We start from the raw sequence: 22,923 nt of genomic DNA on the forward strand, positions 1-22,923 counted from the left end.
CGTGGAAAGAACACCAGCGGTAGCGAAGTTTATTTTACTGCTTTCCATTTATTCCATTTATCAATTGACTCAGACTGTGGAGAAGCGACTCGTTGCTGCACTTGGTCAAGCAAGGAGTTGGGTTAGAGGAATATAATTTTCCTAATGATTCGATTACAATCCATTCATATGGAACGCATGGTTATTCGTGCAGACAGCATAAACGTAAGGGTTCGCGTAGTGTTAGGTGCGTTTTGCGCGTGTGTGTTCACAGGCCAAGACGATCGTCTAATCGTGTACTGTAACGTTTCGTGGGTCATCTAATCGCGCTTAAGTGATTCTACCGCAATCACCGAGCTACTAGAAAGGCAATGAGCATTATTTTTATTCCTTCCGAAACGTATTGCTTCCCTCCTGCTCGATCGCTTCGATCTTCACTGTGTCCATCCCGATTGGAAGAAGATGCATTTCAATCCTTCTTTATGCGCGGATAACACCCCTGCAACCGGTGGAAGCGAATCTTCTTCATTAATAAATTTTTATGAGCACGATAAAATTTTACGACCCCTGCCCACTCTCTACTCTCCGCTTGTGTTACATCCTTTCGCACACGGTTGTACAGGTCACAGGTTTGCAGCGCCACCAGTGAGTGGCTGTAGATCGTACGTTATCGTACACTATCGCTATCTTCCTCCCCGAGGGCGTTTTATGGTGGACTGTGGGGCGTCGGTGTGCTGGCCGAAGACGCAGGCTAATGCGTGCGAATTCTTGCTCACTCGTAATTGACTTTCATGTAGGTAAACATGTCATTGACTTCTTGGTGGGTTGAGATATCGGGATGAGTCCCCGGGGCTGGTGGACGGTTATTGCCAATTAGATTTCAAAAAATAAACTGGAGAAAGTAGGAAGCGACGCATTAAAAAAAATCATTAACCGGGGTTTTTATATCGCCGCGGGAGTTTTGTTTACCGATATTGGATGAGGTGTTGGTTGGAACTGCTGGGGGAACAGAATACATTGTAAGGCGGGCAAAATTGAAGGAGAGTGTTTGTGGTTATTCGGCTCTTAGTATCGCAGTTAAGTGTGTGGCTTCCACTGCTACTACTGCTGCTCACGTCGAGGGTGGTCTTTTTGCGGTTCGGTGAAGGGAAGGATTTACAGTTTATCGGGCCCTGGTAACACCCTCGGCAACTCTCGTTACGTTGAAGATCCACAGGTTCCACACGACCACAAGAGATACCGCGAGAGGATTGCAATAATGCCAATTCCCTCCACACACACACACCCTTGCAGCTGTGGTCAGATGGTGGGGTCTCTGTGGGCAGATCGATAAAACGGTAGGCAGCCATAGAGGGTCATAATCGTCAATAAGTACAACCATTACAAAGTTCCCGTGGCAGCAAATGCGCCACCACGTCTTGGGAGTGCGCGCCGCATCGAACCACGCGGGATTACCTGTCATCTGGAAGGCTTAGCAATCCGGCGTCGAATTGCTTAACTTTGTGGCTGAATAGGCTTGCGGTGAGCCTTCGGTGAGCGGGACAGAGAGGACATATCCATGCATTATTTATTTATATACATTTTCCAAACCAATTTAACGGTATCTGTTCGCTTTGCGCCACGACTATGTGACCTGGCCAGTTTCCCCCGGGCTCGCTCGTAGTTGGGTCTCACATTTGTGGATCAAGACCAAGGGTCCAGGGCTTCGTGGTGCATAACTTGTACGGCTGCGTCCATACGATTATCGTATTAACCCCTTCCGAATATTCGAAGCACCGTGGTCCGGTTTATTCGGTCTTCTCTCACGATCGAAAAAAAAAAACTCAACCACACGATCTAACGGATGATGATCTTCGACCCCGTCGAGCACGATGGATAGTGGAAGCCCCGGAACGGCATCCAACCGGCGGGAGAAGATCTTTGTGGCAAAACACAGATTATGCCGATAATGATCTTCGAGGCCCGGGGCTGACCGTCTATCGGGGTGTGTCCATACTGTCGAGGAACGAAACGAGGTCATGGGGAGTGATATTTAGGGAGTGCAAGTGTGTTTGTATGTTTCGGTTTTGATTGCTGAACAATAATCTTAAGAAGTGTGTGTGTTTTTTTTGGGATGTGTTCGAATGGATAAGTCGTTGTGTATCTCGCGGTAGATTAAAGAGGGTTTGATTATCCCAGCAATCGATCGCGGTTTCAGGAGAGCAGTTGCTTTCGGCCCCCTTCGTTTGAAGCAGTGACACACGGTTTCACCGATCACGAGCGCACATGCAGAATAAATCCACTCGATCACAGTTCGAGCAGGCCGAGCAATCGATTCGCCTGTTTGCCGACACTTTTTCGACTACGCTCTCCTGCCAGTCCTGCTCGACCACATTGCGCCCGGAATGTGGTTTGCACCGTCCCGATATCGTCGTCATCCAACGGGACTTCGGTGTGCGCCGTTTGCTGCTATCGAAACTGATCTACATCCATAAAAGGGATCGAAGGTTGGTATTCTCCTCCTGCACCGTGATTGATTCTTTTCCGAACGGGACGCGAGAAAACGCACCGGGCAATGAAAATTGGACCCGCAAGCAGGTTTCTCGGTAGCGAATTAGGTTTATTGGGAGCAGTGTGTAGAGGGCGCTGAAATGTTGCTCTTGTTCGCGGCGTTAACAGACGCGTTCGCCGCACCGCACATACCCGTACAAGGAAATTGGGCGAACGGGAGAAGGGAGCGATGTTCCAGTGGAACGGCCCTACTCGCGGGCACTACTGCGTTCCAGTTGCGATTAATGGTGTGTTCCCGTCCCGGTGAGCGGACCGGCTTCCAGGTGTCTCCATCTTGGGCCCGGGATAACTGGGCCAAGAACATTCCATATTGACAGGTCAGCATGGCCGGAGCTGCGAGTAAGAGTGGAGCTATTTATAAAAGCGCGTACGGTACTTCAATTCGCAGACTATTTGAAGGTAAATGGAGCGATCGGGTGGACAGCCGTGCTTGAGGTAAAGTTTTCACAGGACCATCTGTAGAACAATTTACATTTTTCCGATTGAACTGTTCACACAGCTGCTCCGCTTGTTAATCGCGTCTAAATCGTAAGATTATCGCCAAGATACAATGTAAGTGTCGGGGGAAATTTGTTGGCGCACGCTTCGGTCAATTTTGTATATCTCAACGACCTTCTCAAAATCTGCATGTACTCCGCTCGATTTGACTCCCTGTGCCACCTGTTAGATCGTAGACAACCGCTCTCACAGGAAATGTCATAATCTCGTGCTCTCATTTTAACTCTTGTACCATGTTGCTGCACCGACTCGATGACGCCTCTTCATGTTTATTGGTTCAACTGCAAGGGTGGCAAACTTGAGCAGCACACGCTCAATATGCTTTAGCTTCTTTTCCTACGCAGAAACGGGGCAGCTGTGTTTGTGGCATGCGCTGCAACAAACGGCTGGATTTTCAGCTCATTCAGCGAAGCACATGAAAGTGATCGTCAAACCTCGTCCAGCGTGGCAACGTTCTGTGCGACATCTTGTTTTTCATTCGCGAAGTTATCGATCACACACACTGCCGGAAGTTGGTGGGTGTCGCAGGCCGTTGCGTGGATTGTCTCGGAGAATGCAGAGCTCTGGATACGGTGGGATGGAAGGCTGCACAACTCCCACAGATGAACGGCAGGTTGAGTCGGGCGGGCGAGGACTTAACTTTCGATGCTTCAAACTCAGAAAACTGTAGCACGGATTAACCTCCGTGCAAGCAAACGCTGCAATTGACATAATTCACCTCGATTAGAGAGTGTTTAGGAACGATCGCATCTGTATGTTTATTTACCAGCGTCTCACAGGTTGATAATACGTCACCTAACGTCACCTTCCGTCACAGCCGGCTGACGAAATGTGGTGAAAAACGTTAGGAAATAGAATCAATTTATTAACCGGCTATGGCAAGCAAATAAAAACCCCTCCCCGGCGGTGATCAAAATTGTTCACGGTTAGTAAAAACAAAAACCTACACATAAACAACAGCATTCCAAAGTTTCTCAGCTGGTGTGCGCGCGGGGCCACACTCAGTAGCCGATCGTTTCCGAAGATTTATGTCCGTTGTGACGCGTTGCGCATCAAAGCGTTTGAAAGTCGGGGCGTGAGTGACGGGTTGGCAGATAGATTTCGGTAGCCGTTCTCGGAAGAAGGAAAGGCTCATAAATATCCGAACTGATCGTTCCGTCCGCCGAGATGGATCGAGGCAGTTCACTTAGACCGAGAGCATCATTCGCTCCAAGAGGGCTCCCCGACCCAGGCTTAACGGGAAGAGCGTATGGGAGGATTAAAATAAGACCCGATCGCAACGGAACCGGTGGTGGGTTTTAAATACATAATGAACTACTTAAGCGGCTCATACGCGATCGGTGGACAGGACACGTTCTCCTATCTCCGGTAGATGGCGTCCGTCCGCAATCAAGCTTCTAAATGTCATCGTGTGACATCGATGCGTTTTTGCGTTCCGAATGGGTCATAACTGTCAATACCCCATCAATAGCGTTGTGTCCGTTGTGCCCTGTGCCGTACTACACCCGCTCATTGCCTTCTACGTTCAAAGCGTCAGCCCGCACAACCGGGCTGGGAAGATTTATGATGGCAAAACACAAAAGCCGTTCGGGCCGTTCGGTGGAGCTCTCTAAGCTGGTTGTAGAATTCGCCTTCTTTACGAATGGTGGTTCTCTTCATTGTGGACTATTGATTACAAACCAACCGCTTCGCTTCATCTTCTGAATGGGTCTCGATGGCAAAAACCTAGCGAGCTGCGTACCAATCCCCCGAGGAGCTTCAGCAGACTAGAGCTAGAGGCATTGTTCGAGTGCTACCTTCCCGTGCTCGGGGATCACATAGATTTCGCAATGCAGAATTGCGTTTCGGTAGGCAGGATCAAAAGAGAGACATTCAGCGTCTTCAGCCTTCCACCCCCGTAGGGACAGCTTCCTTAGGGTAAAACAACTGTGTTTCATTCCTTCCGGCTAATGTCGAGTGTAGCGTTTTCCGGCGGCGACACAAAATTGCGATAAAAACCTGGTCTACCCCGGTAGTTCCGCGGCCGTACATGGGGGGTAGAGTACAACAATAATCATAATCATCGTAAATGCATTTTCAATTGCAGTCCCTAAGCAGCGGCAGTGTCGTGTAGGAGCGCTCCTCCCAACTCTGGTCCGGAGGTCCCCTTCGTCGGTCTTCGGGTATGTTTAACCGTCCCGCTTGTCAATGGCGCTCTGGGATGTTTTGGAAGCTTCCAGTCGCTGAACTGTGCAGCAAAATTGCGGGGGGGCAAGGGGGTGAGCAAGGAATTGTTTCCGTGGAACAACAGAACACATCTGCATCTTTCTGCTGCCGTTTGGTTTGGGACGCTCTCTCGGTAAAGGGCGCACTCGCGGAAGTGTGCGGACTGTCGGCTGTTCGGAATTGTGCGATGCCGCCCCGTGTATGGTTGTTTTGCTATGGTTGATGCACTTCGGTCCGCTTTGCATACATTGCACTTTCGTCGGTATGGGGGCCTGTTTTCTTTGGATGCACCGGTGCGTCACAAAGTACACACGCAGACGTGTAGGTCTTTATTTTTCCCCGCACCGGTTCCCGGCAGTTCGGGAAGTTCGGGTCGGTTTGTGATTCTCGTTCCATAATCCGCCGTCTTGCTCGAGGGCCGCACCGTTATGCGACGCATGAGTTTGAATGTTTTTGAGCCATCGCGCACAACACTTTGCTGTGTGGGGTACTGTTTGTTTGGTCTAGACCTGAGGCCGAGGTTTCGGTTTCGATGTCGGTGATGACACTTAATGTACGTGGCTAATTCTCCTTTTTCGCGACATAAATCAGTACAGTGATCGATTGATTATCACCCAGCACGGATTGATTTCTTTTGATGACAAATTTTATGGTCGTGCGTTTAATAGAAATGTGATTTATTAGCAACTATTTCGGGCCAAAAAAAAAATGGTGCCCATTTGTGGGGACAATAATTCACATGCGAAACGAGCCCGAAATTGTCTCGCCGGCGTTCCGGGTTTTACGATCGTTCGATTCCGTCCGAGGTTTACGATCGGCGGAGTCTTATCGTGCGATCGCAACCGTCGAAGAATCGTTTTATTTTAATACCGTGCAAATGTCGATCCCATTTCGGGATTAGATACGGGAGAGCCTCTCCGTGGAGTGTGTGTCTGCCATCATCATCGTTATTGATGGTGGTTGATTTGCGCTCAACACATTTTACGACCGAACGGAGGGAGAGCTCGGCAGCAAATCAGCATAATTCCAAATCCGATCAGGACCACTTCTGACTCGTCGCGTTCGCCGTCAAACGAAGCCGCCCTACACACGCGGAAAACTTTAGTCGCCATCACCGGGCATAATTTAATTGATAATGCTGATGAGTTGGGGCTCGATGACGGAAGCAACTGGCCGCAGAATTGCAATCGCCAACGGCTGATTTTGAACTCCACTGCCTCGAGGGTGCGCAACAGCGTCGTCGATGCTGTTTTTCATTTCTCGCGCAAAACTCCGGCTGATTGGAGTGGCAATAAAAAGGAAACGGAGAAAAGCAGCTTCCCTTTAATTGCTACCCCGATTTGCCAGCGAAAGAAGCTGCTTCGCTCACATTTCATTCCCCAATCGGTGCAATAAATCTTCGAAGTAAAAGTCAAGCGTTGAGGCGTCACTGCGACCCAGCGGCAGCGAGTAGAGTAATTGCAGTGGTTCCATCAGCAGCCTTCCAACCTTTGATGGATTGCAGTTCAACGGGGCGTGTTTGTGTGTGTATGCCACACGCCATCCCCCCAAGCGTTTTGCGGTGCGCTATTTGTAACGTGTTGTAACGTCCGACAATAGCAGGAGCGAAACACTATCTGCCAGCTGGGTGCGGATTGTTACAAGCGAGCTTCGATTAACTGCACCGGGAGACAGTGAGCTGACTTTGGCCCGAGGTTTGCAAAATTAATTAACAATAGCGTACGACGCGATGCCTTCTTGTTGGTGGCGGCGGGATGGTCACCTCCGCCGGGGCCAGAGGTGGTGAAGCTGTCCGTGGGTTAGAAACTAATGTGCCGGACCCCGCCCGTTAGTGCTGTAAATTATGACGCTAAATTTACGACGCCACCGAGTGAACTGTGGACTCTCGCCGATACACAAGTACGTCTAGCTAATGACATGCTCATCTGGTGGTCGAGCGTGTCCGAAAGCTGACGTAAGTGGTTCGTGGGATCGTACCGACGATAACTGCTGACGGAAGAAAGCGGACGGCCACACGACACACGCTTCCACCTGCGGGAGGAGTTGAGTTCGAAGTTCGAACGCCGCTGCGTACTACTGATGTGTGATATTTATCTCTTGAAGAAATTAGAATGTACTGAGCTGAGCACTTCAAAAGGCAAGTTATTCCACACCAGACGCAGTGCCCTTCGACTGGTTGCACCGACAGTTTCGCCTACGCCTCCGGTATCCGACAGTCAGGAACCGTTCTCAAAGTTAACGTTTCAATACAAACTGACACATCACGCGGTGGCGACGACGGCGGCGACACGTTCGTTGGAAGACGGTCGTCTGACAGTACGGGGCCAACCTACGGCTGCTTATGAACTAATTATAGTTACCCGAACGCATCGTCCGAATGTGGACGATACTGATTCTGACATATCTAGATTTTTACCCTCTCCGTCATCGCTTGCACCACCGTTCGCTCCCCCTCCAAGCCTTGAAAAATAGTTATCGGACGGATGGTTCGTACTCGTTCATGTGGGTGCCATTTTGGTGCCATGTCGTTCCAGCAGTGCAACCATAAACTTCTGCTCGTGTAACGAAGGCACTTGCAAAGTGGTCGTTTTTAGTGTGCACTCCAAGAAGCGTTGGAGGTAGTTTGGTGAAACTGTTCCGAGAGTAGTTCTCACACACGTGACGACGTGACGGGGCGGCTCCTGGTGGGATGACCTATTTGCTGAAGTATCTCAAGCGCAAGATGCTTAAATTTAGAAACACTAAAGACACACACCGGTTGGCTGAGGCGTTTTCCGTGTAAATATTTTTATCATAATATTTCCATTATCGTTTGCTGAAGAATTTCCCTTGGAGCGCTGCGAACTTAGGGCAGTTGCTTGCAATTTACTTCAGTACAACTGCTGTCTATGCTCACGGATATTTAGTAGGGTATTAAATTATTTCTTGTAGACAAGTAGTTCAAGGTGTCTGCCACACTAGCCGGTTGATTCCCACATCAAGAGTCCTTGATAATCTTTTCTTCTCATCGCTTTCATTGCCTTTGGGTATGATCCAACTGTCAAACAGGCGTCGATTTTGAAGCAGTTATTAATACACCATCACAGTGAGTGTGTGAGTATGACACTGCCAAAAAAAATAAAAACCTGCACTCCAATGTCTGTAATGGAATGGTCCTTCCTTTTTCCCCTGGCGCCTTCAATCGCTGCTCACTTCCTGCTGTCCTACCTGTCAAACGTAGCTCTGGGGCTTGCGAATGACTTTGGCCTCTATCGATCGGTGTCAGAGCCATAAGAAAGGGGAGAAGAAAGTGCGAGGAGGTTTGCACTAGATTTTATTTTCCGTTCTACACACAAACGCTCACGATCAATGCTGACGCCACGTGTGTGTGTGCGACTAGAGGGTGACTAATTTAAAAATAGTGCTCTCAATAGGTCGGCCAAGTAAGCGAGCGTGAAAGTACGAGTTGCAATTTTCGTAATCGGACGGAAACCTTGAATGTTGCCACCGTGCCACAGTTAAAGGTTGATCTTGTTGGACTTTAAAGACACACACACACACATACACACGCCAACAAAACGGTCAGCGGAGTGTGAGTTATACATATTTTAAAGGCATCATAACAAACATGTCATCGTATTATGGTGGATGTTATTATTACGGCAGGATCTTGAGTTTTTTTTTTTGGTGGCCACTCACCAACTGGGTCTTGGCGTGTTTTGTTGTTTGAATGACTCATAAAATGCACTTCCATTTCCTTCCGTACAAACCGTAGCTCCACCAGTACATCTTTGAAAATTAATGAGACTATAATTTGGCAACGACAACGACCCCACTGCAAACGGTCTGTTATGACTGGCCAAAATGGTGGTTGGGACAACAAATTTATGCCGCATGCCAGCATTTCATTCAAGAACGTGGAAATTCGTTCCCACTCCCCATTCGTTCTCTCACTCTCTCTGCGTCTCGGTTCCTTACTGTTTGAAAGATGAGATGATAATTTCTCCACAGTCCTATATGGCTTGTCAGATGCATATAAAAAGTGTGTATATATCAACACTAAATGCACTCCTGACTCGGAGGCATGTTGCAGCAAGTGCAAAGTGGTGTAATATGTTTGAAAATGCGAGGCACCAGTAAACAGTGGCACCCGGTTGAACGGAAGCAGGTCGTCACATTACCGATCGACCCTTCTCTCTCTCTCTCTGCTACGGCGGTGGTGTGTCCGATCAGACGCGTAGACGATAAAAATAAATATTTTGCACAACTCGAAAGCCCCCAAAAATTGTCATCATCGGGGTTTGTTTTTGTTTGCTTCTGCTGTTGGTAAGGCGAGTGAGTAAGTGCTCCCTTTCTTGGGAAACTGCCGTTTCACGTTCGTTCGTTTGTTGACGTCTTGAGGTGGATAGGGTGGGAAATTGTTTTTCGTTTCGCTCGTGGTCTGGCTCGTACCGGCGGGACAACACAGGTTGCCGTTACCCGATTGCATCAGTATTGCATTTCGTGGAAAGTGCAATGGATCCTCGTTGCTGTCTGCTGCAAAATGCGCTGACCGGAGGGGGAAATTGCGTGTGCGGTTTCAATGAATTTTCGATTAAGGGTTTTGGAGTAATTTTTTTGTTTTTGAGTAGTGTTAGCCAATGGTTGGTGAGGGTAATTTTTAAGGGACTCGGTGAAGTTGTGCCTTGTTTTTCGTTTTATTTTTCAATATGAAATCGATCCGCCGGGCCATGGCTCGCTTACACCGGAAGTTGAGCAATGTAGCATTCAGTACGGGCAATAGAATCAAGATCAAGTGGCTTAGGGTGAGAAAGGGTTGTAAGACGATCCTTTAAGAAGTAGTTTTCGGTAAAACTTCTTGTATACTTCGGTGGATAATATTTTCCATTATTGTTTTATTATCCTAATATTAGTATTTTATATGGGCCATATTTTTGTCTAGTAAATAAGTTTCTCAATAGCTATTGCATAAAATGATTTCTAAAATAAATCTTAGAAACCGAAAGCGGGGGTTATGCTTTACCTTTGCTGCCTCAAATATCGCCGTGGGTTTAATGCACCGAACCCAACACCGAGTGCAGCTGTGGCACCGAGATTTTATGCTTATTTTCACAACCACTCAAACACACACGCGTACTCTACGTTGGTTCAGCCGTGGGATGCTGCCCTTTCCCTTATTGCTCCACACCCACCTTCCGGTCCCCGGTTGATCTCACTCGGGGTGCATTTTCTTTTCCCCCGGTGCCCGGTGGGATTGGATTTATGAGCAGTGGGCGTACGGGCGGGTTAATATGCGCTCTCGAGACCGATTTCTCGCAAGCATATAAGCAGTCTTTCGTAACCGTTTATCTTGGCCGATCCCGACCGACAACCACCGTGGTTGTCCTCGCACGGATCGAGAGCTGTCCGCCGCAATCTGTCCAAGCTGTCCGACCCGGCTCGTCGACCGTGTGGACAGATTTCATCGCGCTCGTTGATAAAAGCTTCTTGGCCTTCTTGCATTCAAATCAATGGCAATAAATTGCAGAACAATTCAGCCTGGAAAAAGGCCATCCGGCGGCTGCAATCGCATAAATCGCCCGCAGGTGTGCAGGTTTTGTTTTTTGTTTCCACCAACTCGCATGCTTATGACAAGTTCAAGTGGGAATAGCCATTTCGCCAAAGCGTGTGCACTCTTCACCTGACGCACTGCCATCATCCGGGTGTGACGTGTTGACTCCGGGTTGATATGCATAAATGCATCGTTTTGGCAGGAAATTAATCCATCTGCCGCGAACGTGTGTCCGAATGTATGTTTTTGCATTGGACGATGGAAAAAGGCGGATGGAATTTTAATCGAATCCCCCGGTTTGTCTGACGACTTGAAGAATGCACAAATTAAATGCTTTCGAAGAACAGGAGACACCTGAGGGAGAGTGAGAGCGAGCGATTGTGAAATTAAGGAAACAAAAACCCCTTGGTAGACAGACAGCATCACCACTCCAACGAAAGCAGTGCTCGAAACAGATTTAGATTGCAAAAGTGCATTTTTTGCCCCTCAGTGCAGTCAGTGCACTCAACTCGCAATTAACCAAGCACCCTTGTGAGGTGGAGATGTTGCTTTTTTCTGGTTTGGAGTAAGAGCCACTTCTTCTTCCTTGGCTTTTTTCCGGTGCTTTGGCATCTTGACCGTCGGGCCGAGTGGTTTCGTGGGGGCGCATGTCTTACGCCACTTTTTTGTCACTTTTCCCATACGTGATGTTATGATATTTCCATTTCGTATGAATTCTGTATTTGCATTATGTTTCGTACCGGCGGTTTCGTAGCCTCACGGTGCTTAATTGCTTTTGAAAGGTGCAATCGGAATAAAGGGGTGAGAGGAAAGGCAAAGGCAGACGGACCGGCTTATGCATTTTTAATCACCATTCGCCGGTTGATTGTGGTTGGGTGGAATGGGAGAAGAAGAGTTTATTGCAAAACATTTCAAAAGCTTACATCCTACACGCCTACATTTGGTAGTGATTGGGTTTTGTGTATGGGTTCGCGTTTGATTTATTGAAGAACGTTTTTTTTTTTGGGGGGTGAGTTTGTACTTGTGGCATACAAAGTAGCTTGCAGATCAAGCTGTGCTAAATTTTGGGCATTCTCAAGGTCTCTGGAGCGCCGGTCAGAACTCAGAACAGCCATCTTTAAACAGTTTCTCTTATCTATAATTGCTTAAAAATGAGAGTATGTACACCCTATTGGTAGCTGATGTTATGCCAAGATCTTCCGTACGCTCTCAACCTCAATGCCTAATGACCAATAAAAGAATTATACCCTTAAGCTACTACCGAGAGACAAACAACCGGTCACACTAAACATTTACTAATGGGCAACTATTTTATGGTTGTTTTTTTCTTTCTTCTTCCAGATGATTGGCTCCTAATGAACTAAGCGAGGACGAGCAAACAGCAAAGCCATTTCTTTTCGACCCGCAGACACCAGGCTACACGGCAGCCCCTGAGTAGCTCCGGGTTACAACTATTAATAAATAAAGGAAAACGACTCCAGAAACAAGGTAAGTAAGTGCGGGATAATATTTATTACCAAACTCTGCGTCACACCGACCGGGAAACAAATCCATTGCGCAGATAATCCCATAAAACAAATCCACCAGCGTTCTTTGTTCTCTTCGCACGGTGTTTGCTGCTTTCTCGACCGGGGTTTACAACAAAACCGTCGAGAGTTGTGGAATTTGGTTGCAAAAAAACAAAACGGCGTACAAACACACACACGTGTGGAATCCTTTCTCCCGGTCGAACTTTTTTTAAATCAAAAGATTTGCTCTTATCGATGAGAAAATGGATGTTTCAGGAAACACTGCACTCGGTTTCGTTATTTATATTTGTCTTACCTGAAAAAAATACTTTCACACACACACACATGGGAGATCCAGAGCTGGGTGAAATAAATACGAGGAAGAAAAGCATAAAACTCAAACGCAAACCTCTCGAGCGAGAGGCGCTCTCTGTTAACGACAAACAGAACGAAGAAAAGTAAACATAAAATAATAATAAAAAATTATCCTCATTTTGCGTGGAATGCATGTTTCGCGCGACCACCCGATCGGTAAGGCAGCGGGTCTGCTTCTTTTTACCCTTGAAATCGCACACATGCACATCGCCGAATGCCTTTTAATGGCGTTTTTTAGTACGCGCCCGGCAATGCATTCACGATCGCGAGCGCGCCCCGACTCGATCGATCGCAGTTTTCCTGCGCAGTGATTCTGCCTTCCCGCGCTATGCCGGTGGTGCTTCCTCCGGTTTGGTCGTCCGGCAAACCGTTTCGGATGCTGTACACAGTTCCCGGGGTGATCTCAACCCTCCACTAAGGACACGTTTAGTGGCGTGTAGGAAACTATTTCGAATACGTTTCGCTTGGCCGTTCTTGTAGCCGCTATTGTACGAAATGGTAGAAATCTGTTGCACGGTCGTTGTCGGCGTCAGGCGTCCTTGTGCGGTTCTAGTCTCCGAAACTGCCCCGTTCGCTCGTTCCCAAAGATCACTCGTACCCGGCCCGATCCGAGCCGGGCGATAAGCCGCGCTTGTCTTGATCGGGAAAGGGAACCCGGCCGTCGGCTTTCGGGCGGAAGATCAGGCAGGGCGATGCATGCATGCATGCGCAAGATCGCTTGGACGATTCGCCGACGAGTGTGTTCGATTGCGTTCGATCGATGCACGAGTGCATGCGTAAATTGATTACGGTGTATTATTTATTTAGTGGTTCGGTTAAAGGGCGCCCTTGGAAGTCGGGAGGGCGAGGGAGGTGCGGGAGGAGCTCGGTGCGGGCAGCAACAAAGGAGCACGGTGTACGGAGATTGTTTGCGGATTAAGTTTCCCTAGAATCAACAACAAACTTCAACAATTAGCATCACAAGCACAACAGCGAGCGTGCTTCTTATTGGCAGTGAAACTATCAATTGCGTCGATCGGTTAAGCTACAGGCTGTTTATTTTACTTTGCATATGAACTTTAAGCACATTTATGCAAATATTGTCCTTAGAGGACGTTATTTATGTTAAAGAAAAAATCCGGAACCCATTACTTTCGTTCGCTCAGGTGCTCTCGAGAGCGTTTATATGAAAATTGCATACTTTTAGGCGTACTAAGGTGTGTTTTTGGGAATCAAAGATACATTAATTAACAGTCATGATTCTGGAGCTCTTAATTGATTCCTCATGTAATATTATATTACGTCTCAGCAAACTGCATCAATCAAACTCCACCTATCGAGCTATTAAATCAATTTGGCTTGTAATTAAATTGCAAACGTAAGCGTGACAAAACACCGCTTGCATAACTTGCTTTCGATTGCCGTGCAACATCCGGCCATCCGGCCGCTGGCAAATAGTTAGGCACGGAACCCATTCCCGGAGTGCACAGACACACACACACCATATCTACGCGCCAGTCAAGTGACGTGAAGTGTTGACAAGGTTCGCCCGTTGATTGCGTTCCGTTTATGGCACACACACACACACACAGTGCCAAAGACCATCGAAAGTGTCAGGCCCTTAATAGAGGCCCGGCTTATAAGGGTACGCCGTATGAAATTTGCACACGCGCCAGTTCGGGTCGTCAAACGGTGCGACTGCAACTGACACAGCTGTCAATCAGTTTGGGGGAAGAAGTCCAAAGCTGTCGACGCGACTGCTGGTGCTGGATGCCGGATTCCGGATTGTTGCCCATTGGAAAACCTGGAGTCGATATGGAGTGTCAATAGATGTGGCTATCAGAAATTCTGTTTCTGATACAGAGTTGCGAAATAATTCTTTTGGCATTTGGAAACTTTGGTGTTTCGACCGCGAATTAATTTACTTTAATATGGAATGGAGTAAAAAAATGGCTGCACCATTCCATTGGGTGAAACTGTCACGAGCGCGCTAGCCGCCAGACTGTTGGACATTATCATCCCACCAAGATCTGAAAGCTATTCATCTTGTGTATCCGAAAGCACCAGCCCAAGGACCGGTATCGTCGCGGACGGATAAATCACGCCCGAAAGCGAGAAAGAGCGCGAGCGTGTTCTTACCCCTCACAACCGGGAAGGTGTGCAGCCGTCTGCAGGTTGCAACCGCGAACCGTGGTGGGGATATCCGGGATGATTAAAACATTTTTGCATCGCTGGAGTCCCGCTGGAAGTCATTGTCAGGATTTTGTGCAAACATTCGACCCGTAACTGTTGGCGTCCTGGACAAGGTTGTTGTTTTCTTTGCCAATTCTTGCCCGTGCACGTTCCTTTTCACACACTAGCAAACAGGCCGACGAGCGATCTTGGTGACCAAGATTTTCTGGATCCGTCGTCGTCGTCGTGGGTTGTCTTAAGCAGTGGAATGTGCACGGCGGCCTTTCTCGAGCAGGGCAGAAGTTGGTATTTTTATTCGTTGGCTGGGATCGATTTTTGTGTCTTGCCTTGCCTTTAGTTCCGATTTCCAAACCGGTTGTGGGACTTTCGAACGATTCACGACGAGGATCACGACGAGGTCGGATTGATCTGACCGCGGGTGCTACTCGCTGATCTGCATTCTATATCGCTTTGGCAAGTGGGAGTTTTGGTGAACAGAACCAGCCACGGTTAACCTTGGGGGGGGGGGGGGGGAGCGAGAGAGAGAGAGAGAGAGAGAGAGAGAGAGAGAGAGAGAGCGGGAGACCCCAGGACACTTACCGTTGACGATTGACATTCTTGGCGAAGTTCGGTTCCTTGAAAATTGTTATCGGTTCCGCAACTGCTGGAACTGGTGGCGCTGGTAAGGATGCAAACGACCGCCTGTGTCATTTATTTGGTGGCGTTGCTTAACGCTATTTTTACCTTCTTTTGTGTATTCGCTTCTTGAACGAAGTTTTTTTTCACCATTCACTTTGAGGGTTTTGGATTTGGGCAAGACAGGCTGCAAGTGTTGCTGCTGCTGCTGCAAGAGCAAGGAAGCATGTTATGGAAATCGGATCTTGTGTCTTAGCGATTACGAAACGGGCAAATCTCGCAATAAAAGCGAGAGATGCAAGATTTAAGTTCTGAGCTGGACATTAATCGGTGTGGAGCGATTAGGGGCAGACGGTGTCGCAGCGCAAGGAGGGAAGCAAATTTGGAATTAATCTCGACAATAATTCTTCCTTCGTTCACTGATCGCGACGCAGTTCGGATCGGATGCAGTTGACAGTTGGAGGAGAGTGCCGCCGGAAGACACTCCAGGCTGGTGGTTGTCAATTTATTTTGATTTATCATGAAATTAAGAACAGACGCGATGGATTGTGGTAAAAGTCGACGATAAAGTGGATGTCCTGTTGCTGAAGAAAGAATCGGGGATCTGTAACCGAGCAACCGAGAACACTGGAACACCAACAATCGGGTAAATCTTGCTCGTTAACTTCTCTTGCTGCCTCGCTCCCCGTACACTGGCATTGTGGGATTTTCGTTACAAAGAGGAGAAGTTTGGAGCTATCAAAATGAAATATATCTTGAGGAAATTTAAAAAAAGAGAATGAATTTGACATGCACAACCGTGGGAATTTGTCATCGGAGAAGTTTATCGGGCGGCATTTGAGAGGCACATTCATCGTAGTACTCGCCGGGGAATCGCGATGAGGAACGAGGGCTACAAAACTCCACCCGGCCACTAAACGATAATTCATTTCCGTCCGAACTGGAATGTTAATTTGCACGCGCGTTTCTGCGAACTTTGAAAAGAAAGTTCAGCTCACCTCGGGGCACGCTAGGGACTGGGGATGGAGAGAGAGAGAGAGAGAAAAAAACTTTTGGTACGAAACGAATAGCCGTGGGTCGCCCGGGAGGGCCCTCCACTTGAGCCAATGAAATTGGATAAGAAGCGAGCCCTTAAGAAATGGACCTCTCGAGAGTGTGTGTGTCTGCGCTGCGATTCCCGTCCGCACTTTGTAATGAAGATGGATGGGAAAATTGGTGCATGATATAGGGACGCGCATCCGCGTCGAATGGTGGGTTTAAAGCTCCAGGTTAGGGTGAGTGTTAAAAATTTAGACCTTGCACCTTGCAAGCCGGTGGTTTGTCGCTTTGGGATAAATTTTCCCGGCCATGGAACGGTGTTCACTTGCTGGTATGTAGAAATTCAATCCTTAGTTCTGCACGGGGCCAGGGCACAGAGTGATGCTTCAGTGAGGAGGCCCTCCTTACGAGCATCATCCCTCCTGTCATCATTACCAAAGCCCTTCACCTCGTTTAGACAAGTGTTTAGGCAGGGCTGAGCAGGCACCGAGAGCAAGAGCAGCTAAACCGGAAAGCAAAACAGCACTCCAGGATGGTCCAGCGGTGGCGCTGGAAACTGAAGGAATAGCGGCATCGTCGGTGGTGGTGGTGGAAAAAACTGTAACTGACCCCGATTGCCGCCTGGCTTGCAGTGGGAAGCATGAGAAGGCATAAATCTGGTGCAGGCGCGCACTCGGACGTAATCCGGGCGTTCGGCGTTGTGCGGCGGTGCGCCTATCGGTGTGATGCCCATTTTCCACATTTCGACGCCATGAATCAGCGAACTTTTGCCACCGGGAGATTAGACGGCGGATGCATGGCGTACCGATTGAATCGGTTTGCCGTGTCGGTTGCATCGAATGCGAATTCCATTACCTTTTTTCCTTTTTGCTTCGCCTAGCTTGCAGTGGAGACTCCGGTGTACTGTACAGTGAACTGCGCCACCTACCAGTTGCCAGAAGGAATGTGCTTTACGACCCAACTGATGCTGCTGCGGCTGCTACCGGTGGGTAACCTGTGATCGAGGTTTACCTTTTGCCAGCCCGCTAAATCATGGGCAAAATTCCTGTACAGCAGCAAACCAGGAATAAAAATTCGCCCCCAACCAAACGTCGTACTGCGATGGCTGGGGGGTTTTGCTGCTCCAGCAGGCCTTAAAGTGAACGGCTCGAAAGGGAGCTCCAAATCACAGCCCCGAAGAGTTGAGCAAAAAGGATGGTGGTTTTTTTTTGTGGCGAAGTTGTGGCATTGAAAAATCTCAATACGTGTAAAGCTAGTGATGCAGGTCTGATGAGAAAAAGGGGTATGGGCAAATAAAAATTAAAACCAAACAGACGAGGAAGTAGAGGTGGGAGTGTCGCATTGCGCTTGCCGTGTTAGTGCAGCGACTGGCGCATAGAGACTCGACTTCACAATGCTGCCCCCTTTTTTACGGGGGATATGTTTGCTTTACCTTGTGTTTTCGGGTTGTGTTTATTTACTACGTAAGGGGGAAACTACGTGGTGTACTTGGTGAAATTATCGTCTATAGGGAGTAGCTTTGATTGACGACTGAGTCCGGCGACGAAAAGTGTATGTAATCCTGTGTGAGAAGAGGTCCAAGCTTCTGTGATTTATATTGCGACTTAAGCTATTTAAGAATTTGAAGTATTTTATAGCTACGACTTTATTCGTAGGAAGGATAATCAAGGATGGATTCTGCAAGAGCACATTGAGAAAAATGTAATGACCAATTATAAATATATTGATGGATTCTTTGAAATCTCGGAATAACAGTGGGTAATAACCTTTTTCTTCTTTGGCCTTTCGAACTTGCAAGGGTCGTCTTCTTATCTTTACTTACCCATTTTTGCCTTTCTTGGGTAGTTTCATTCCCGTAGCTGGACAGATAAAAGTCCTTGACATAGAGAGAATATGATCTTCACGGGATTCGATTCGCAGTCCTGCCCGTGCGAAGATCCACGCCTCTATCCTTTTTACCATCGCATCACCTCTGCCAGGTATTGCTAGATCTCACTTTTATCTGGCTACTTCGATTCCATTAGCTCTTGTTGGCAGGTTCATTAGAATGATACCAGACATCATAGCCTGTAATAACATTCTCGGGCAAACCGTTCTCGTTGACAGAGTTGAACCCAATTTAAGATGGAATTTATTAATTGATTTTTAACTCTTTTTTTTTTTGGTGCTTCACAGAAGCGCTATTACGCTCAGTATAATCGGTCATTTTAAACTGAAATGTCATTTCGTTTTTCATCGCCCTCATGAACCCTTGGTTAATTATTGTTTCTTTCCCGATCAATTTCCCACTCCGCTGATTCGTTATCATTGTTTGCCGTGCGTACGACTAATAGAGCTGGTGTAGAGGACGCACCTTCGGCACCTGCTGCTATCTTGGCCTCTCAAACGTCCCACCCGCAAATCCGATGGTCGGTGTGGAAAGTTCGATGAAAAATGCTCAATAAATTATCCTGCCTCAGCCCCTCGGCAACCCGTAACAGAGCAGCCAGAGATCGATTCCTCACGGTGACTTTGTTAATTTGATTTCGTTTCTTGTTGCTTTTGTTCCTCTCGCTGTCATTTATTCGCACTGCACCCGTCTCTTCCTGGCATTTGCGTTCCTTTGTCAGCGCTGGGGCAAATATAATACACCCCGACAAGTGGTTCCGTTCTGCGCGGTTTTTTGGGACAGGAGATGAGAAACGAGACGCGAAACACGATTGGGTTGGCGCGCCGATTGGTGGTCATAAAACATTTGCCCGTTCCTGCACCCCACCCGCGGCTGCACACACGCTCGCGCCGAGCGATGTACAACACAAAAAGTTTGATGCTGCTCGGTGGTAAAAGGAAGTAAAGGAGGAACAAAACGATAAAAAAGAAAAAAACGGTATAATCCTCACACAAACAAAACAGTCTCCGAGAGCGCCAGATCATTCGCGTCGCGGACCGCAGCACACGCATTCCGCAGCAACAGGTTGTTGCGAGCGGCGTTGCGTCGCATGATAGGCTTCCCGAAAGCATCGGAGAAGCAAAATGAATGTAAGAGGGCAGAGAAGAAGTTGTGTCCAATCGATTTGCATAAATAAATATTGTAATTTAAATTTTATCAATTTATTATTCTCCCCCTTCCCGGCCGTCTCTCGCTGCCACACTGCTCGGCGCGCTCTGCCATCCTCCCAAAAAATGACAACGGGTCGCGGGAGGCAATTTTCGACTCTTTTCGCTTTTGTCCACAAGACGCAGAACGGCAGACTAGGCATCATCATCTAATATAACATTTTTTCCTCGCTGCCCGCCTCGTCCAAAAACATCCGGAACACACACCCCGGGTCCGCGTATCGTACAGGAGGGTGCGTTTTATCTCTCCCTCATTCCTTCGCTCGGATAGCTCCTCCATACGAGGTCGCTTGAAACTGCTTTTCGCGGATGCTCCGAGCCTATTTTTAGGCGGCGGCCGTTCTGGACGGTCCGCGAATGCGACGGTTACCCATTATCGATTCCGTGGAGTGGAAAAAAGGCCACCTGAAACACGATTAGTCACACAAAAAGACAGATAGAGGAGGAGGAGGAGGAGGAGGAGGCTTCTCACGGCACCACCGATTGTCGCCCGAAGTTCTGAGTCACGGTTACAAGGATGTGTCTTGGGTTTTTGCTTCTTACTCATCTGGACGCTGAATCGTTTGATCGGTGATCGCGCTGCACCTAAATTAGGCTGGTGTTCTGCGTGTGCCCAGTGTAACAGCGGCGATAGGGGGATCGATTATTATCGCTTGTTTGTGCCAGCCATCGATCGCGGTTGCGGTTTTGAAACTTGAGTTTTTGAAGTATGTATCGCTGTTTTTTGTTACTCCTGCCGTGTGGTTTTTTTTTGGTCGCTCTTCGTTTCACTTTACCAACCTCAGCTTCATCAAGTTTCGTTTTGGGAAGTTTCCGGCATTTTTTGCTGTTGTTCTGGTTGGTTGGCACTTGACGGATTCTAACCAGTCTCTGCCCGTTTGGGCTCTTGCAGAGCGTTTTCTGTCCGTTTAGCGATGCTGACGATGGATCTACTCATTTATTATCATGTTTTTGCAATCGGTGGGACTGACTGGTTTGTTTTTTTTTTCTTCCTCGAGTTGACGGCGATCGTTTATTTAGTTTGTGAGAATATTTGGTGGCTGCGAGCGAGCGAGAAAGAGTCATCCCCTTAGATGATCAGCATACGAACGGTCGAGTGATCATTACCTTGAAACCTCGTTTTTTTTTGCTATTGAGTAACTCGTTTTCTGAAGCGTTCGGTGAGGTGTAAGATTTCTTTCTCTTCACGTAATCGAGATCTGTTACGAGACAATTTCGTGTGTGCGTGTGTGTGTGTGTTTGGAATGGCTTGCTTATCCACCGATGGTGACCAACACAGCTCACTGAAGAACTCCACACCCTTCTGTAAGCTGCCACCCTCGCTGGTTTGGGCAGGTGTGCATAAACTAATGCGAAGCAGCGAAAATAATAATCTGCTGGGTTCGAGGGTTTTTCTTCTCAGTGTGGCTTCGTGGCCCCATCTAGCAAACGGAACAGACCCAAAATCAATTAACATTCCGTGAGAATGCCAATGAATTGCTGCTAATGATGGCCGATGCCCTCTGTCTTTCTCTCTCTCTTGCGGGTGTGTAGTTCCGAGGGAGAGTTTATGTTTTTATGATTATTTCCACCGCACCTAGGTCCACCACCCGCTTATCCGCCTGTTATCGTCCAAAATCCGATCCGATCCGAAAGGATATACAATGGGCAAGGTGTGTTGGGTGTTTTTTTTTGCTGTTTGGTTTCAGCGACTCGAGCGAACGAATTCTGAGGCTGGCTATAAAGCGTTGGCAGGTCGCGAAGGTACCGTGTGTAAGGCATGAGAGCAAGTCGTATGGTTTCACCGGTGTGGCTTGATTCCGGGCGGTCGATGAAGTTTGTTGGACGAGTTGCTGTCTTGCAATGAGGCTACCAGCGAGATTGCAGGGAGTGGCCTTATTCTGTATCTGGACGTGTGTGTGTGTGTGTGTGTGCGCGCGCCTCTCGATCTGGAATCAGATTCCAACACCGGTTTGATTAGATTGGCCCCGTTGTTTGGGATGATTAATTCGCGTCCTTTAGGTATGGGAGGCAACGTCAAAATTAGATTGCGAACGGTGGCGGACGAACAGCGTCGGGTGGCCCGCTCATAACTAGGGAGAAGCAGGAATAGGAGCTGGTGATGTTCTGCTCACTTTTCTTCTTTGTCGATCTACAATCATTAATTCGATTGGGCTAATTTTTACACAACGTTAAGCTATATTGCCCTCGAGCTCGATAACCTTGTGGGATGGGTGTGTATGTGTGTGTGTGTCATGTAAAAAAAAACTGTGCTAGTAAGCAGCGTTAGCTGGAAATAATTTTAAATGCAGTGTTCGGAAAGCAGTTCAGTGCTCATTCTTGTTGCTAGCGCCTGGAGGTATGCAATAGGGCTTCTTCATATCAGTTCAAGTACAGGAAATTTTGTGGTCATCGATTAATTAAAACATATCTCAAACCGTAAATCTTAAAAGGTTTTAAACCCTTAAAAATCCTGAACCAAGTTCTAATTAAGAGATGTTCTAGATTCAGCTGTTTAAATATTGTGTTGTACTAATTGCATATTTTACGGCTAAATTAAACATAGTAAAATAATTTTAAATAATTCGGCGAAGTTGCCTATGGGAACGATGCAGCTATTTATATATTTTCTCTATTAGCGCTTATTTAATTGACATATTAAAACTTTTTGCTATGGTTGCCAAAGGAGAATATCATAGAGAGTTTACTACACGGCCTACGTTGTACGATGCCAAGCGTTTGGCTAGCCGGATAAGGAACTGTGCACGATGAGGTTAAACAGATTTCATCTACTAAGAGCACTTTCATTACTGGTTGTCCATACTTGTTTTTACTACTAGCGATCTAAGGATAAAACTATTTCTTTTTATCGCAGAACCTCTTCTGTTGGCTATTCGTCCACTTCCCTTGAGCCAATTGCAACCATCAAAACCATTCGCAAACATGCGTCATTGCACGACCTATCCCGTAATGATGATGGAACTACGAACCTCCAGACTTTTAACCAGATTTTTGCGCCTGCTTTCCAAATCGTCCAACCACCCAACGGCAATCGGGAAGGGGGAAGAAAAAACATAATTACCGCCGTACTTCGTTTTACGGTTCGATTATGAGGCGTAAAATGAAGTGAGCCGCAAATCGTGGCAGATTTGTCATCATCTTCAGCTTCATCCCGCCATCTCGAGGGATCGTGGTCGAGCAGAAAAAGAGCAGGCAATTCAAGTGCTTGAAGTCGTGAGCAAATGTTAATGCAATGCTGTTTCACGTTCGGAGTTACGCTTGTGCGTCATGTGCCTATGCTTGCCCGGTCGAGCAGCAGTTCCGTTAAGGGGTACGATTTTTCATCATCCAACGCCCGCTTTCGCATTCAATCGTACC

At 47.6% G+C, this 22,923-nt stretch overlaps 1 protein-coding gene across 8 annotated transcripts in view; it reads left to right on the forward strand.

The window, feature by feature from the left end:
* The window catches only part of LOC118505540 (interference hedgehog-like), a 76,409-nt gene that overhangs the window by 41,839 nt on the left and 11,647 nt on the right, over positions 1-22,923 (forward strand). For all 8 annotated transcript variants that reach the window (XM_036041464.1, XM_036041463.1, XM_036041470.1 and 5 more), the window contains one exon: positions 12,104-12,250. The gene's annotated coding sequence lies outside the window, so the exon portion shown is untranslated. The remainder of the gene's footprint in view (positions 1-12,103; positions 12,251-22,923) is intronic.

This window comes from Anopheles stephensi, chromosome 2, assembly GCF_013141755.1.
Source record: "Anopheles stephensi strain Indian chromosome 2, UCI_ANSTEP_V1.0, whole genome shotgun sequence".
Classification (NCBI taxonomy): domain Eukaryota; kingdom Metazoa; phylum Arthropoda; class Insecta; order Diptera; family Culicidae; genus Anopheles; species Anopheles stephensi.